Consider the following 18871-nt stretch of genomic DNA (forward strand, 5'->3'; position numbering starts at 1 on the left):
AAACCTGAAATGTAAAAGGGAGATCTGGACTAAAAATAAAAATTTGTAAGTCATAAAATAAAAGGGCAATTGAAACTCTGAGAGCGAATGACATCTTGTAAGGAGAAAATATCGCATGAGAAAAGAAAAAAGAGAAAAAGAGATAATAAAAGGGGAAAAGGAGAAGAGGGAAGAGGTGAGAGGAGATGAGGATTGAACCTGAAAGTACTCCCATATGTAAGGGTTGCAAAGAAGACAGAGAAGGAGTGGTCAGAAAGGTAGCAGAGAAACCAGGAAAGAGGTAGATTTCTAAGAATTAACAGGTACATAGATTTAAATGAGAAAACTTTTGAACATTACATAAAACTAGATTTTATTACTATAAAAAATTCAAATGGGTTGATATACATAGACATAGATACTCATATATGTGTGTTAATACATAGATAAAAACTGGGATAAAAGAAACACAAAAAACTGTAATAGTGGTTATCACTGGAGATTAAAGAGGAAGTTTAAGAGGCATGTTTAAATTGTAGTTTTTGCATTTCTATTTGTGATTAATCAATTAAATTACATATATAATTTAAGATATATATATATATCTTGTGATATTTCCTTTAAAGAAAAAGAAAAATATGAAGAGAATTACCAAAACATCCAAAGAAAAAAAAAAGCAAAAACATGGATATCCTAAATAGTAGGCAAATAGAGCTAAAATTTTGAAAACTGTGTTTATCAAAAGAAGTATCTGATAAACATTGAGTTACTATATGACCCAACAATTCCACTCCATTGTATGAAAACATGTTCATACAAAAATTTGTACATAAATATTCATAGCAGCATTATTCACAATAGCCAAAAAGTGGAAACAATCAAATGTTCATCAACTGAAGAGTGAATAAACTAAATATGATATTCCACAAAATGGAACACTATTCAGTAATAAAAAGGAATGAAGTACTGATAAATGCTGCAAGATGGAGCAACCTTGAAAACATGATGCCACATGAAAGAAGCCAGATACAAAAGGCCACATATTGTGTGATCCCATTTATAGGTAATGTCCAGAATACGGAACCACAGAGACAGAAAGCAGATTGGTGGTTGCTAGGAGCTCAAGAATGGAGGAATAGAGAATGACTGCTTAATGAGTATTAAGTTTATTTGGGGGATGATTAAAATAGTCTGGAATTAGATAGTGGTGATAGTTGCACAACTTTATGAAGAAAACTAAAAAAACCACTGAATTGTACACATTAAAATGGTAAATTTTGCAGGACATGGATTATATTTCAATTTTTTTAATGAAGGTGAGAGATACCTTGTGAAGTGAAGAAGGGCATGACTCCTCTCTGAATGGTGAGACATTGGAACAGAGCTAATGTAACTTTACTACAAGCCTCCAGTAAACATCTTTTTATAGCCTGGAAAAGAAAAAAAGTACCTGAAAATTCAAGTATATAAATATGATAGCACATTATATTTCAATGTACGCTGGCCAGGTAGATCCTTTTCTTACATCTAACAAAGAATAAAGTAAGGATGAAACTCCATGAAGTTATAAGAAAACTGTATCTGAGATCTCGGCATTCCCCCCTACACACCCAAGCTCTATCAGTACAGCCCAGAGTCCTTTCCTTGTATGGACTATGCCCTTTCTTAATTATTGTTTCTCAGCTCCAAAACTACTCCCTCTTTATTCTGACTTGTGACGCTGGGGCTGGAACTCTGCAAACCACAGTCTGCTTTGCCAGTTGACTCCTGTCAGGCTTTTCTAACTGTGGGGCAGACTGTAGGGCTGCAGTAGGGAGAATGATCCTTCCTGTCCACTTCCTGTTAGTTCTTCTGGCTGTCTTCTTACTCCCTCAGTTCAGCAGCAGCAGCAGTACCTTCCCACAGCAGTGGTTGAATCCAGTTTGTGGTTCTTCCAACACTTTCAAAACCAATGGATAATATTCCATTATATGTATGCACCCCAATTTTTTCCTATCCATCCATTAATGGATATTTGGGCTGTTTCCACCTGTTGGCTATTATGAATAGTGTTGCTAGAAAGCAAAAGAAGCTGACAGAAAAGGCCACGTATTGTATGATTCCATTTACTTGAAAGATCCAGAATAGGCAAAACCATAGACATGGAATGCTGATTGGTGGCTTCCAGGGGCTAAAGAGAGGAATGAAGGCAGAGCAACTGCTTAATAAGTGTGGGGTTTTCTTTTGGGGTGATGAAAATATTCTGAAACTGGAAAAAAGTGGTAGTTGCACAACATTTGTAAATATACTAAATGCCACTGAGTTATTGATTCTAGAATGATTAGTTTTATATTATGTCAGTTTTGCCTCAGCAAAAATAAATAAGTAACTGGGACTGGGGCCAGACTGATACACGGACCTTCATTACACCCACAGCAGCCTTCAAGTTTGCCTTTGCCACCTAAGCTGCATGGCCTCTCGCCAGCTATTGTTCTTGTCTTGTCTGTTCCTCCAGTTTTTACTGTTTGGGAAGTGGTTAATTCTCAATAGAAAGTATTGTCTTGACTTGTGCTGCCCAAGATACTAGTCACCAGCCACATGTGGCTATTTAAATTTAAATGTAATTTAAATAAAATTTAAATGTAATTAAATAAAAAATTCAGTTCCACAGTTGCACTAGCACTAGCCACATTTCAAGTGCTCACTACCCACATGTGGCTATGATGGCAGTGGCAGGCTGTCAGGAGTGGCTGCTGCCACCATGCCAGCTGCAGTGGGAGGTGTGAGCAGTGGTGGCAGGAGGAGCTATGGGATCAGCAATGGCGGCATAGGTCCCCTGTGCCTCACATGCCCAAAGCAGCTGATTGTGCCACCCCTACCCTCATGTGGCAGGGCTGGACCTACCCTCAGGCCCAGAGTCTCCTCCACTCTGGACGCACACCACTCTTGCCTACAGCCACTGTGGGGAGGGTGCCGGGATGAGGTGGATGTGGGCCTGGGGTGGTGCCACACTCCATAGAACCAGCAGGAGCCAGGGACAAGCAGGAGTCCCCTTGGAGCCCACCACCCTGGGAGCTGCCACAATGGGGCTGGGCAGAGCTGCCTGCCAGCAGGGGAGCAGCATGGTTTGGCACAAAGGGGTAGGCAGAGAGGGGCCCAGCGACGACCTGGAGACCCCACCCCAGGTTGTGAGGAAGTGCAGCTGGGGCTGACTGCATGCTTCATAGAGCAGGTGGGAGCCCTGCCCTCCCAGGTACTGTATGTGGGCATCTCTGTACTCTGCATCCTGGGGGGCCTGGGAAGACCCCTCCTGCCCCTGCAGGCTTGGGGGTGTCTGCCCCCTCCACCTGGCCTCTCTCTGCTCCTGGCACCCTCTCCAATCCTGAAGTGGGGTTGGGGCCAAGCTCAGGCACTTCACAGTCTATCCAGGTGTGCATACACTCAGGGCAGCACGCTCGAAATATGCCAGTTCCCTGCTGCCTCAGCCCACTCCTGACTTTGGGCAACAAAGAGTATAGGATAGGGGGAAAGCCAAGGGGAGGCACTGAGGGCAGGTCGGTGCTGGCCTGCAGCTGTCTGTTAGTATAAGCAGCCTGGGCACTATGGGTGGTGGCAGGAGGCAGACAGGCACCCGGGTGGAAGGGGGCAGTCCCGGTGAAGCCCCACCTTCAAGCCAGGGAGGACCTGAAGGCTGGGGACTCGGCTACCAGTCCCACAGACTGGAATGGGAACTTGTGATGCCTTTTTCAGGCCCACCCATAGCAGCCCATAGACCAATCAGCAGACACTTCTTTCCCTCTAAAAGCCCCAAGCTCAGGCTAAGCTGGACAATGGGATGACCAGCTGCAGAGAGGAGCTACTCTCTCTGCTGGAAGCTAAACACTTGTTGGGACAACCTGCCTGCAGAGAGGAGCTACCCTCTCGGCTGGGAGTTGAACATTCGACAGGACACCCTGGCTGCAGAAAGCAGCTGCCCGCTGTGAATCTCCTCTGAGCTGTTACATCACTCAGTAAAGCTCCTCTTCGTAGTGCTCGCCCTTTTCTTGTCTGCATACCTCATTCTTCCCGGTTGCAGGACAAGAACTCAGGACCTGCCAAATGGCAAGGCTGAAAGACAACCTGCAACACAAACAGGGCTGAAACACACCCCTTGCTTGCCACCTGTGGGCAAAGAGAACGAGAGGTGAACTGCAGCCCTTCAGGAAGCCCAGACCTGGGAGCTCCCCAAGCCAGGGCTGTGACTCCCTCTTTGGGGCCCTGCAGTTTCTGGCATCTCCAAGCTTCTGGGCACCACTGCGTTCTCCAGTGCCAGCCATGGAAGCTGTTTGCAGTGCGCCTGGTCTGGCCACAGGCTCTCTGAAAGCCGGCGCCCATGCCAGCACCTGGAGCTGCCCACCCCACTGCAGCAGCCCGCGTGACTGTGCGGTGGCCAAATCCCACACTCGTTCACACACCACTCACCACTCCACACCTGACTCACCCTTGGCAGGTGATAGGATCCAGGCCAGTAGCATGAGCTGAGCGCAGCCTGCCAGGCCAAGTGGGCAAAATGAGCCCAGCAGATCTGAGCAAAACTCAGGCAAAGGTGCCACCAGCTACAGAGGTTTCCAGCCAGAAAAGCGACACCCCAGTGATCCCATAACAGCTGGTGGCTACGGATTTGGACTACAAAGAATATTTCCAACATCACAGAAAGTCCCATTGAATAGCACTGGTCTGCACTTCAGCCAGAATCTTTCAATCATAAAGCCTCCAAAATATCCTGTCCATCAATCTGTAGTCATAGTCTTCCTTAGAGCTTAAATAAGAAAAAATCAGGGAAAAAGAGGTTAAGTCAAGAACAAGTGTCTGCAATTTTCACCACTTCACTCCAGTCTTTCTTCAACCCAGTAGCTTGGTTCTTATCCATCCTTCTCCCTAAATACACATCAGTAATTACTGCATTTACAACTATACATTTATTTTGATGATGCATTAGTTTGACCTATAAAACTACAAACTTCTCCAGGCCAGAGTTTTTGGGTTTTTCATACACGCTCCTCACATTCAGTGGTAGATTCCTTGAACACTCATCAAGTACTTGCTGATTGAACATCTGATGAGGCTAGCTCTGGTTTCAGGGGATTGGTTCCAAACTGAAAAAATAAAACCTCTGCCAGCACAGTGGTAACACACTGCCTAAATAAACAGAAGTAATTTGCAATGCTTTACTCTTATTATTTCTTCTGGTTTTTATTTTTTAATGAGCATACCACTTCAAAAACATTCCTAGTGTGGCTCAGCCCAAATAACTCCAGTAGGAGATGGAAGCCTCCTTTTATGAAAACCAGCCCCGCACTAAATTTTTTTTGCTCCTCAGTAACAGATCAGATCCAAGATCAACCCACAGTAATACAAGCCAAATGCTGTGCCTTTCCCTCAAGACTTTTCTGAGCGTGCTTCCTACCTTTGTTGTGTGGCTTTCAGAGAAGGCTCCAGAGAAACTGAATGGCATGTTCGAATCACAGGGTAACTGATCAGTAGTCGTGAATGACTTTTTGCAAGCTTAGATCAGATTTTAAAGTACTATAGTTTGTAATTACAACAACTTCCTCAATATTTATGAATATAGTTTAAGGCAAATCTGTGCTTTGTACAGTTTGCAGACTGTTATTGTAGGCATAAATATGTGTCAGGCCAGTAAAGGAGTAATTCTCCTCCTACTTACTGCATGTATGATATTGTCATTCTGCATTTATAGTGGAAATGATCACGATTCACGTAGGCTATGATAAGTAGCTCAGCCTTGCTAAATGGAGGCAAAATAAAAGGACATATTAGGAAGAAAGTAGATAAATACAGAAAGTCAAAGTCATGAGAGGTCTTGAAAATGCAAAAAAAAGATCCATGTGGGCATATGAGTCAATTATCATTGGCTCCGCAACATGCTCATTTCTTACTTCTACTTCCTCTATTACTTCTTTCTCCCTCTGAGCTCACACTATATTTGGCCAATTTTCAAGTGGCAAGCCCAGAAGAAGAACCCAGTTCACGATCCCTGGAAGATGAATAATGTGGTCTGTGGAACCTATCACTGCCCTTGCTAGGTGCCCTCGGGCCTTATCATTTCTGTGCCCATGGCCTGATCTCCACCTGCTAGCCTCTACATCTCCTTGTCTGAAGACTTTTTCACACAGCACAAAAAGAAGTATCAGGGAATTCACACACGCTGGAGAGAGTCCTTCTCCAATGATGGGTGACAATACCCAGTTTCCCTGACCCTTGGGCAAACTCCCTGTGAAATGTATGTTCTACACTGGCTCTCAGGTTCTCTGGTGGATTAAGCTCTAGTTTCCCATGCTGGTAACTTGTCCTTTATTGGCTGCCTTCCCCTCTCTGTTTTATATCCTCACTTCCCTATAGTGTTTCCTGGGATTGCCTCCCAAATAAACTACCCGCACTCAGATATTTGTTTTAGAAAGTGCTTCTCCATGATCTCAAATCAAGATATATATTAATCACAATAGTTATCATTTGTTAAGGATATGCCATGTGACAGACATTGTTCTAAGAGCTTTATACCTATTAAGCCACTTAAATGTCATGCAGTGGATAAGATAGATACTATCATCATTCTCAGTGCACAGATGAGGGAGCCACAGTACAGAGAGGTTAAATATCTATCTTTTGAACCTAGTCAGATGGCTCCAGAGCCTGTGCACCTATATTAAGCTCTGCTGCTCACTGCCTCAAATGGACCTTTGAGACATGAACAAATAAATAAATAAAAGCAGGAAAGGAATAAAATCAGAAATCCAGAAGTCAAACTAATCAATTCATAAATTCTAAGGGCCTGACAGAGGAAGAACCAGCAGACTTGAATACTTATTGGATAAGAGGTAAAAGAGAGAGAGGAGTGAACATAAATGCCAAGATGATAGGAGATATAATCCCTGAATAAAAATGTACATTACCTCTGGAAGGTTAAAGATGGCTACAAATGTTTTGCTACTCCTCCTATTGACAGGTGGAGGCTATAATTTCCCTCACATTTAAATCTGGGCTGATCTTAGTGATTTGCTTGACCAGTTATATTAGTTGGGTTCTTTAGAGGGACAGAACTAACAGGATAGATGTACATATAAATGGGAGTTTATTAAGGAGTATTGACTCACACGATCACAAGGTGAGGTCTCACAATAGGCCATCGGCAAGCTCAGGAGCAAGGAAGCCAGTCCAAGTCCCAAAGCTGAAGAACTTGTAGTCTGATATTTGAGGGCAGAAAGCATCCAGCACCGGAGAAAGATGTAGGCTGGGAGGCTAAGCCAGCCTAGTGTTTCCACATTCTTCCACCTGGTTTTATTCTGGCCGCACTGGCAGTTGATTAGATTGTGCCCACTCAGACTGAGGGTGAGTCTGCCTTTACTGACTCAAATGTTAATCTCCTTTGGCAACACCCTCACAGACACACTCAGGAACAATACTTTGCATCCCTCAATCCAATCAAGTTGACACTCAGGATTAACCATCACACCAGCAGAGTGCACAGGAAGTAATAAGCTGACTTCCAAGACTAGGTCAAAGAAGCCTCGCAGCTTCTGCCCAGGTCTTTTAGGATAGTACCTCAGGGAACCTTGTACTACCATGTGAGAAGCCTTCCATGCTACAGAGGCCACAAGCAGGTGTGCCAACTGACGGTCTCCGCTGGGCATAACTTGCCAACAACCCCTGCACAGGCCCTTAACAGCTTGGATCTTCCAAAACTGGACTGCACCAACCTGTTTCAGAAGCAGCCAATAAATGGGTTCACTGTATGTAGAGACTTTTAAAACAATAATAAAATGGACAAAAAGTTAGGCTGCTTTTTGTTATTACCATGAGCTGGCAATTCTAAACAATGTCAGCGGTAAACTACTATTACCTGAAAAAAATCTTTCGTTGGTCTAATTTCTAAACAACCACTGTGGTCATTGTTAAGTTTTAATCAGATGCATGTGCACTTCAGATTAGCACATTTTTGTTGCTTATTCTTTAAAAAACATTATATTCTGCATGGAAGTTAATTCGGAGAACTCCTAGTTACACCCCCAACACATCCAGCCTCAGCAATATGCTTATTTCAAGCTCTCTGTGGGAACATTGTGGACAGCTGTGGACAGCTCATTCTCCAACCCCTGTAAGCACATATTCCTGCATTGCGATAAGAGAGGCAAACAGTGATAGCACAGTAGTTGCAAAAATAAAGAAACAGACCTTGAGTGTCTTCAATACTCTCATTCTACTTGACCACTTAGAGTTTTTATTTGTATTTAACATCTAAAACAGTGAAACAATGTGTAATATTGATGTTTTGTAAGTGCAAATTTTAGTTTATACATTAGTTTGCTGAGTTTAAGTAATATTTATAAAAGTTAAAATGTATTCTTCCATTTTAATTAATTATTTTAAATCTAAATAATAAAGCAAGAAAATGAAATATTACATAAGTAGTACAATTTAGTAGTTCCCTAAATTAAATCTTTTATAGACTTTTCAGCTTTCCTAAAACTAACTAGTTACTGCACAATTATTATCTAAAATATTATTATATTAGACTGGAACAAAAATGATCAAAATTCAAACTATGCAGATTAAATAGAACAACTAGTTAATACATAGTTGTGTATTTTTCCTTTTCTTGGTACTGTCCTATTTTGCTTTCTTTTTCTTTTTCTTTTTCTAACAGACAGGGTCTCTATCATCCAGGCTAGAGTGCAGTGCAGTGTGTTTTGCTTTCTTTTTGTAAAACAGGTATGATTATGTGTACAAAGTTCAATAAAAAAGAATTTTTCACTTTTTCTATTTCTCCTGTGGGCATTATTGTTATTAATTTCATTTCATGTTATTACTGAAAATAACTGTATCTTCTAGAAGAAAAGAGTGTTAAAAAATTTGCCCTGTTCTTACACCATATACACAACTCATCCACCAGCCGAATACCACCAAGTGGTCAACATTAATTCCACGTGGAAAAGAAGAACCACCTAGTCATGCCCTGACTGAATTCCAAAAGTCATGAAATATAATAAAATTGTCACTGTTTTAAGCCACTAAGCTTTGGGGAGGCTTAAGATTACAGCGAAAGAAAACTGAAATATTTACAAAGTTGAAAAACTAGGAGGTTTATAATATTTTTCCTTTGCTTTGTGAAATGATTTAACATGGATTTGTGAAACTGGAGAGTTTTTCCTAAGTTTATTTTTTCACTCGATGTATTTTTTAAAGTCTAATATAATTCTAATAAGCAGTCATTCTTAGCTAACAAAGTTTCTTGGGTGATTCTGATAAACTCATTCCCAAACCACCACATTCCAACATTCTTGAGAACTGCTAAGATAAAGAAAAGCACTCATTAAAGATAACTGGAAATATGGAATAATATCTACGAGGGTTTTTTGTTTTGGTTTGGTTTGGTTTTTTTCAGACAGGATCTTGCCCTGTCACCCAGACTGGAGTGCAGTAGCGCAATCTCAGCTCACTGCAACCTTAACTTCCCAGGTTCAAGTGATCCTCCTGCCTCAGCCTCCCAAGTAGCTGGGACTACAAGCGCACACCACCACACCCAGATAATTTTTTTGTCTTTTTACTAGAGACAGGGTTCCACCACATTGCCAAGGCTGGTCGCAAACTCCTGAGCTCAAGTGATTCACCACCTCAGCCTCCCGAAGTGCTGGGATTATAGTTGTGAGCCACCATGACTGGCCTCTGAGAGCTCTTAATTAGTTGTTCAACAATATTTTTGAGCTCCTACTACGTGCCAGGCACTGTTGTGGGCACTGTGACATAAGAGTGAACAAGATAGAGTTCCTGACCTTATGGAGCTTATATTCTGGTAAATTATGATAATCAGTTTACTTCTGGGCACATTTCATTTTAGAGATTATTGGTACATTCAAGTGACTGTGAACAATAGATATCCAGGAAAAAAGTAAGTGCTAGCCAATAGAACTGAAGATTCAGATTTTAAAATGATTAGGATTTGGCACGTGTATTACTCCATGACAAAGTCTGAGTGAAAATTGTAATTATGGCAAACTGGCAAACACAGGACAAGAGCTTTGTCTCTGGTAAGCACCTGGGGCAGGAAACATAGGATTCCTACCATGATGCTTGCAGTGTATTCTTTCAGACATTCACTCTTGGCTCCAAGGTTCGTATAAATCAGTCAACCAAATAATGAATGAAAAGCTAAATTTTAAAAACTTTTATATCATACTTCTACTAATATAAGTGCTATTGACAACCATTATTATATACCCATATGCCACATACATGGAAAATGGTTTGCAAACTGCTTTGATCAATTTCATAGACCTTGATAAGGTCATAGATGTTTTGACTTGCATTTTATCCCATAATGTGATGGGACTGCCCAAAAGAGGTACTATAATATTCTAATTCCAATCAGTGTGAGGTACTCTGAGCACTAGAATTAACTTAGAATTACCAGTAAAAATACCTCTAAGAAATCAAAGAAGACCTATTTAATTGGAGATTAATATCCAATATTAAGATTTATTATAGAGCTATGGTAATCAAGACAATATAGTATTGGCAGAGAGTTGACATGTAGATCAATGAAACAGAATAGAAGAAAGTGGAAACAGACCAACACAAATATGCACAGCAGGTTTTTGAGAAAGGTGCAAAATTAATTCAATGATGCTGGAGCAATAGGACATCCACCTGGGCAAGAAAGTGAGCCTAGATCTAACTTCATACTTTACACAAAAGTTAATTCAAAATGGATCAAACACTTAAATGTAAGACCTAAAACTATGAAAAATCATATAAAAAACAAGAGAAAATCTTTGTGATCTAGGACTAGACAAAGAGTTTTTAACTTGATACCAAAAGCACAATCCATGAAAGGAAAAACTGATCAATTAGATTCTTTATGAAAACTAAAAACTTTAGCTCTGCCAAAGACTACTGAAGAAGGTGAAAAGACACATTACAGACTAGGAGAAAGTATTCTCAAATCACATGTCTGAGAAAAGACTAGTATCTAGAATATACAAGCAACTCTCGAAACTCAATACTTTTAAAAATCCAGTTAGGAAATAGGTAAAAGACATTTCACCACAGGGGATATGCAGATGGCTAATAAACACGTGATAAGATGTTCAACATCATTAGCTAGTAGTGAAATGCTAACTAAAACCACAATAAGATAATTCTATATGCCCACCAAAATCACTGAAATTTCAATAAAATAGTGACAACACCAAACACTATCAATGATCAATAGAAACTGGATCACTTCTACATTCCTGGTGGGAATGAAGGTGGTACAGCCACTCTGGAAGACAGTTTGGCAGTTTCTCATAAACTAAACATGCAATCACATAAAAACCAGCAATTGTACTCTTGGGCATTTATCTTAGAGAAATGACAACTTACATTCACTGAAAAATTTTTTCATTCATGTTTATAAATGCTTTGCTCATAATGGCCAAAAACTGGAAGACACCCAGATGTCTTTCAATGGACGAATGTTTAAACCAACACTGGTACATCCGTACCATAGAATACTTTGCAGCAATAAAAAGGAATGAACCTTTGATACATCCAACAATGGACAGATCTCCAGGGAATTATGCTTAGAAAAAAAGTCAATCTCCAAAGATTACAAAGTGTATGATTCAATTTATATAACATTCTTGAGATGACAAACTAATAGAAATGGAAAACAGATCTATGGTTGCCAAAGATTAGAATGAGGGAGAAGGGTGTTATAAAAGGGCAACACACTTGAGGAGGCCGTGGTGGGTGGATCACAAGGTCAGGAGTTTGAAAGCAGCCTGGCCAATGTGGTGAAACCCCATCTCTACTAAAAATACAAAAATTAGCCGGGCATGGTGGCACATGCCTATAGTCCCAGCTACTTGGGAGGCTGAGGTAGAAGAATCGCTTGAACTCGGAAGGTGGAAGTTGCAGTGAGCCGAGATCATGCCACTGCACTCCAGCCTGTTCAACAGAGTGAGACTCTATCTCAAAAAAAAAAAACAAAAACAGGGCAACACAAAGGATCCTTGTAGAGATAGAACTATTTTTTATCTTTACTGTGGTGTGGATATATAAACCTACACATGTGATAATAAATTGCACAGAACTAAATATGCACACACACACAAGTACAAGTAAATCTGAGTAAGACAGGCTGGATTGGTTGTGATATTGTACTAGGTAAATGCTACAAAGGCTTCTCTGTACTATTTCTTAAAATGCATATACGTCTACAATTATCTCAAAATAAGAAGCTTAATTTTTTATATGCCTCTAGATTTAATCATAAAAATAATGCAATCTACTAATACTAGCCCTTAACACATAAAAGCCCTAATGAAATTGGAACAAGCCTTGTTAACTTTACCGGCTCTAGGTTCCTGCATTAGGCAACATGATAATACATGTTATAGTCAAAAGCACTAGTAATCACCGTGATTGGATTGTTTGCTGTTTTGTAGGGAACTTGAGGTGCAGAAAGGCAAAAAAGAAGGAAGCAGTTTATCTTAAGAGAAGCATGTGTTCACCGCCTCACAAATGGTCCACAAGCAACTCAAAACTTCAAAGGCAGAATAGGTGGCCGGGCGCCGTGGCTCACACCTGTAATCCCAGCACTTTGGGAGGCCGAGGCGGGGGGGGATCATGAGGTCAGGAGATAGAGACCATCCTGGCTAACACGGTGAAACCCCGTCTCTACTAAAAATACAAAAAATTAGCCAGGCGGAGTGGCAGGCGCCTGTAGTCTCGGGAGGCTGAGGCAGGAAAATGGTGTGAACCTGGGAGGCAGAGCTTGCAGGGAGCCGAAATAGCACCAGTGCACTCCAGCCTGGGTGACAGAGCGAGACTCCATCTCAAAAAAAAAGAAAAAAGAAAAAAACCAAAAAAAACAGGCAAAATAGGTTATTGTCTGCAAATGGACTGACAATACAGAAGAAAACAATCAGGTTGGTTGTGCTCACCATAATGAAAACCTAACCCCTATCTTGACTGACCCGGGTAAGAAAACTGGGCTGCTGCTACTTCTCATGCACCCTGTGTAGAAACAAAGAATGAAGGGGAGCCCTGCCATCTCTTAAGGAAATATTTCAGCCTGGGTAACATAGCAAGACCCCATCTCTACAAAATATAAGAAAATTAGCCCAGCATGGTGGCACACATCTGTAATCCTAGCTATTTGAGAGGCTGAGGCAGGAGGATCTCTTGAGCACAAGAGTTCAAGGCTGCAGTGAGCTATGATCATGCCACTGCACTCTAGCCTAGGTGACAGCGAGACCCTGTCTCTAGAGAAAAAGAAAAGAAAAGAGAAGAGAAGAAAAAAGAAAAGAAAAGATTGCAATCCCCCCTTTAGAACAATGGCAATAAAACCTCCATTTTACAGATACAACAACCGAAGAGCATAGGTAGGAAGCAAACTGCCAACGTCTCAGTTAGTAAGTGACAAAGCCAAGGGTCAAAGCTAAGTTTTCTAACTCCAAGGCCAATATTCTTTCCAAGGCCAGCTACATCATGGCTGCTAACAGCTTTAGACAGTCTTTGGCTAATAACTATACAGAACACTGTAACTGGAAGAAGAAACGCTGCACGATTAAATTAATCACCCTCATCTTTCATCATGTGGGTTTTAAGTTTGGAGTTTGATAAACATTTAAGTTTGGAGAGATAAACCTTTGAATTCACATGTGGGAAAACTGTTGCATATGAATATCTCATTTCATTAATAACATGTAAAATGCTTTAAAGTACATTTGATCCTTGCACAATCCTATAAAATAGGTAAGGCTGGATTTGTTATAACCATTTATTAAAACAAGAAAAATGAGGCTCAGTGAGGCTAAGTGACTTGCCAAAGATAACATAGTTTTTATAGTAGAGATGGTGCTGGAACAAGAACTCACATTCACTATCCGAAAGTTTTTTAAACTTCTTTTTCTATTTTATTAATTATTTTACTTACAAAAGGGCATATATTATAATCAACCACACAGCTTAAAAACCTGAACATTGCCATTTTTGCTAAAGTCCCTGGATCCCCTCCCAAAAGCCACCGTGTTTCCTAACTCCAAGGCTCATCGTTTGTATATCCTATAGTGGTAAGAGTGCCCTGGAGTTGTGCCTCTGGTAGTCCTGCCCCATCTCCCCTCTCTCCCCTCAATCCTAAAATGTGTTTATCATTACCTTGCTTTTCTTAATATTTCACCACATATTTTCATTACTCTAAAAACATATTATTTAATTTTGGCTGTTTTTTATATTTTTTCATTCTGTTTCTACTCTTTTATGACTTGTTTTTTCACTCCATGTTTTGTTTGTGAGCTTCATCCATGTTGATATGAGTAGCTGTAGTTCATTCATTTTCGACTGCAGTGTGGTCTTCCACAGTATGAATTCCCCAATGTGTTTGTCTGGTCTCCTGCCATTGAACATTTGGGTTGCTTCTAGATTGGGGCTATCATAAGCAATGCAACCATGAATATTTTTATGTGTGTCTTCTGATCCACAAGAGCAAGAGTTTTTCTTAAGTATGAAAGTAGAAGTGTAATTGCTAGGTTGTAAGATTTACACATCTTCAGCAATATCAGATAATTCCAAATTTTCCAAAGTTTTGTACCAATTGATATTATGATCATCAATGTATAAGAGTTTCTGCTTTATCTACATTCTCAGCAACCATTGGTATTATACATTTTACTTTTTGCCACTGTGCGTATAAACCTCATTGTACCTCATTGTAGTTCTAATATGAATTTTCCTGATTACAAATATGGTCAAGTATCCTTTCATAATTTTGTATTCATTCTGTTTCCTTTTCTGTGCAGTGATTGGTCATATGATTGGCCCATTTTTCTGTTGGATTGCCTGACTTCCTCTAATTGATTTTTTAAAAATAATTCATATATTAAGTAAAAATCTTTGTCAATTACATGTGCTGAAAATTTCTTCTCTCAAATTCAATCCTGTGTTTCACTTTGTTTAAGGTATCTTTTGACAAGCAGATCTTAATTTTAATATAAGCATATTTATCAATACTTTCATTTTTGGGTTAATATTTTCATCTGTGATGTGGTAAAACATATTTAAAGATATCACAATGCACTCCTGGAATAAACTCAACTTGATAACTATGCAATCTACTTTTCTGTGCACTGTTGAATTTGATTCTGTTTAGAATTTTTCTATCTATATTTATGAATGATATTGGTCTGCACTTTTCCTTTTCTTACTCTATTTGGTTTTGATATCAAGATTATACCATTCTTACAATATGAAATAGAGAGTATCCGAAATAATTTTCTTAAGACTGATATTATGTCTTCCTGGAATGTTTTCCAGAATTCAGCAGAAGAGGTCTCTGATCTGGTATTTTCTTTGTGAAAAGATATAACACTACTGATTCAGTTTCTTTAGTGGTTATAGGACATTCAGGTTGTTAAACCCTTCTTAAGTCAATTAGGGTAAACATTTTTCTAGTTTTTCCACTTTGTTTTTAAATTTACTGGCATAAATTATTTGTAATTTTATCCTTTTAATGTCTGCTGCATCTGTATTTATGTCCTCTTTTTCATTCCTCATTTTGTTTATTCGTGGCTTTTCTCTTTTTAATACAAATCTTGCCATCTATTTGGTAATTTTACTGGTATTTCAGAGTCAACTTTTGACTTCTTTATTTTCTTTATTGTATTTCATTTTAATTTTATTTATTTCTCTCTTATCTTTATTATTTCCTTCCTTTTACTTTATTTATGTTTATTCTACTGTGCTCATTCTAATTCTAAAAGGACTGGATTAAGCCAATTATATTTAAATTTCTTCTTTTATAATAACAAGTCTTCAAGACTATAAGTTTCCCACAGGTTCTCTTTTTTTTCTTTTTTAAACATTTCAATTAACAAATAATAATTGCATACATTCATAGGGTACAGTGTGATGTTTTATGTATTATATGCTATAGAATGATTAGATCAAGTTAATTAACATGTCTATCGCCTCACATACTTAACCACAAATTCTCTCTTATTCCCTATCAAATCTTTCTCATTTTCAGTGTGATTTCTTCTTTTACCAATGAATTTCTTTATTTTCTTTATTATATCTTACTTTTTATTCTCTTCATTATGATCTTATTTTTTATTCTCTTTATTATATCTTCTTTTACCAATGAACTTCTTTATTCTCTTTATTATATCTTACTTCTTCTGTTTATTATATCTCATTTTTAATTTTATTAATTCCTTTCTTATTTTATTATTTCCTTCTTTTTGCTTTATTATGCTTATTCTACTGTGCTTGTTCAAATTTCTGAAGACATTGAATTAGGTCAAAATGTTTAAATTTCTTCTTTTATAATACAAGTGTTTGAGGCTTGGGGTTTTTTTAATTTCCAAATATAGGGAATTTATTTTATCTTGTATCATCTTATTGATCTCTAACATAACTGTCTTGAGAGAAACAAAAACATGATCTATAGCTTATTAATTATTTGAATTATTGCTCTATGGCCTGGAATTTAGTCAGTTTTTGTAAATGATTCACATGAACTTGAAAAGGATGGATCTACATCGGTTGTAGGGTTCCACTTTCTATATAAGTTCATTAGATTTAGCTTGCTAATTACGTTGTTGAACTCTTCCATATTGTTATGATTTTTTGTTGGTTTAATCTATAAATTCCTGAGAAGATCATTAAAATTTTCCAAGGTGATATTTACCAGTTCAATACACAGTGTATACATAGTAACTATATCAATTTCTATTTGCAGTTCTATTAATTTTTGCTTTTTGTATGTAAAGCTATGTTAGTATTCTAGGAAGGATAAATTCATTCTTTTTAAATTAACTATGTACTGGTTTTCTTTTACCCTGTTTAAAGTCTATTTTGTCCAACAGTAATATAGCTATACCTGCTTTCATTTCACGCATATTTACCTATCTTTTCCTATCCTTTTACTTTCACCTTTTTGGTATCGTTATGGGGTGTGTGTGGGTGTGTGTGTGGGGATGTGTGATCCAGTCTGACAGTGTTTTGCTTTTAAATAGATAATTTAGCTAATTTATATTTACTATAAACATTTATTTATTTATTTATTTATTTTGTGCTTTCATTTTATCCTGCTTTTTCTACATTTCTTTCTTTTTCCTTGACTTCTTTTGGATTAACTGATATTTTTACCCTTCTTTGCTTTATTCTCTTCTAAAAGCTTGAAAAATATATATAATCCATTTCATTTTTCTTATGACTTCCCAGAAACTTAACATACATAATTAACAAAATCTGAAGTTTATCAACCTCTTTATTGTCAACCAAACAATTCATGGAATTTGGAGTGTTTTTAATACAATGATCATCATTAGACTCCCTACTGAAGTAATACTATATTGTCCAGTAGAAAAAAACTCAACCAGAACAAGAAAGATCAGGAGTACTGAGAAAAATGGGCAAGTTGCCATTTTAAGTGGTTCAGGCCTCATTAAGAACACATTTGAGCAAAGATTGAAAGAGATAGTGTTAGGCAGAATCTGGGGGGACAGCATTCCAGGCAAAGGGATCCACAAGTGCAAAAGTCGTAGGAAAGAAACAAGCCTAGAGAGTTCTAGGGACAGCAGTGGGTGTGGCTGGAGCAGAGTGAACTGAAGGAAAGTACTAGATGCAGGCAGACAAGCAATGAAGGGTCAGCTCACGTAGGACTTTCTTGGTCGTTTTAAAGATCTGTAGCTTCAACAGTGGAGCTTTTGGGGAATTTTGAGCAGAGAAGTGGCATAATTACTTTTGTTCTTAAAGGTCTCTCCCTTAATTTAAATACTAAGATACCAGAGAATTTTCTCAGAAACAATGTTTTATTTCTACACATACATGCACATACAAACACATCTTATTTGTATAAAAGGAAGTGAGAAAATCTTACGGGAGACACTTTTAAATATGTGTTTCATGTTGATTAAACTTTTTGTAGTCCTAGGTTTTCTGTAGAAAAAGTTAAAATCATAGGTGATCAGAAAGAAAAACTGTCTAATTGTCAAAAGAATACCACAATTGAATTCTATTTTAAATATATAATATGTAAAATATCTGATTTGTCCCTTAACAATATACTACGAAATTTCTTCATCCAAGCAAATATATATCTACATTAGTTTTTCATAGTTAAATAATATTCCATTCAATAAATGAACCATATATTAATTTTCTCTTTTTTGAGACAGGGTTTCACTACCGTCGCCCAGGCTAGAGTGCAGTGGCGCAATCTCAGCTCACTGCAACCTCCACCTCCCAGGTTCAAGCGATTCTGCTGCCTCAGTCTCTCAAGTAGCTGGGACTACAGGCATGCGCCACCATGCCCAGCTAATTTTTGTATTTTTAGTAGAGACAGGGTTCTACTATGTTGGCTAGGCCAGTCTCAAATTCCTAAGATCAAGTAATCCCCTCACCTCAGCCTTCCAAATTTCTGGGATTACAGGCATGAGCCACCATGCCCAGCCCCATAATTAATTTTTAAAACTTTTAAAATTCCCCCGTACATGTAAGTTGCTTCCTACTTTTACTATTCTCAATAACTCTTCAACGGACAACTTTGCATTTGCAACTTTGTTTACTTGTTCCACTGCTTCCTGGATATAAATTTCTGGATGTGGTTTTGCTAAGTCAATTTTCAAATTTTTAAGATTCCTAAGTCTTTGGAATCCTCCTGCTCATTTAGCTTTCTGAAAAATGATTGAATGTATTCCTTTGACATAGTCACCCTCAGCCTATTGGTCAATAAATCCAAATCTTACCCAAGCTGTATAGTGCCCAAGAGTATTTAGCCAGGTGTGGAGAGAGAACAGAACAAGCCAACTCTCCAAAATCCTTTGGGATATGTGCATAATGGCCTTCTCCCACAAGGAAAACAAAA

Source organism: Macaca fascicularis, chromosome 5 (assembly GCF_037993035.2).
Source record: "Macaca fascicularis isolate 582-1 chromosome 5, T2T-MFA8v1.1".
NCBI classification, from domain to species: Eukaryota; Metazoa; Chordata; class Mammalia; order Primates; family Cercopithecidae; genus Macaca; species Macaca fascicularis.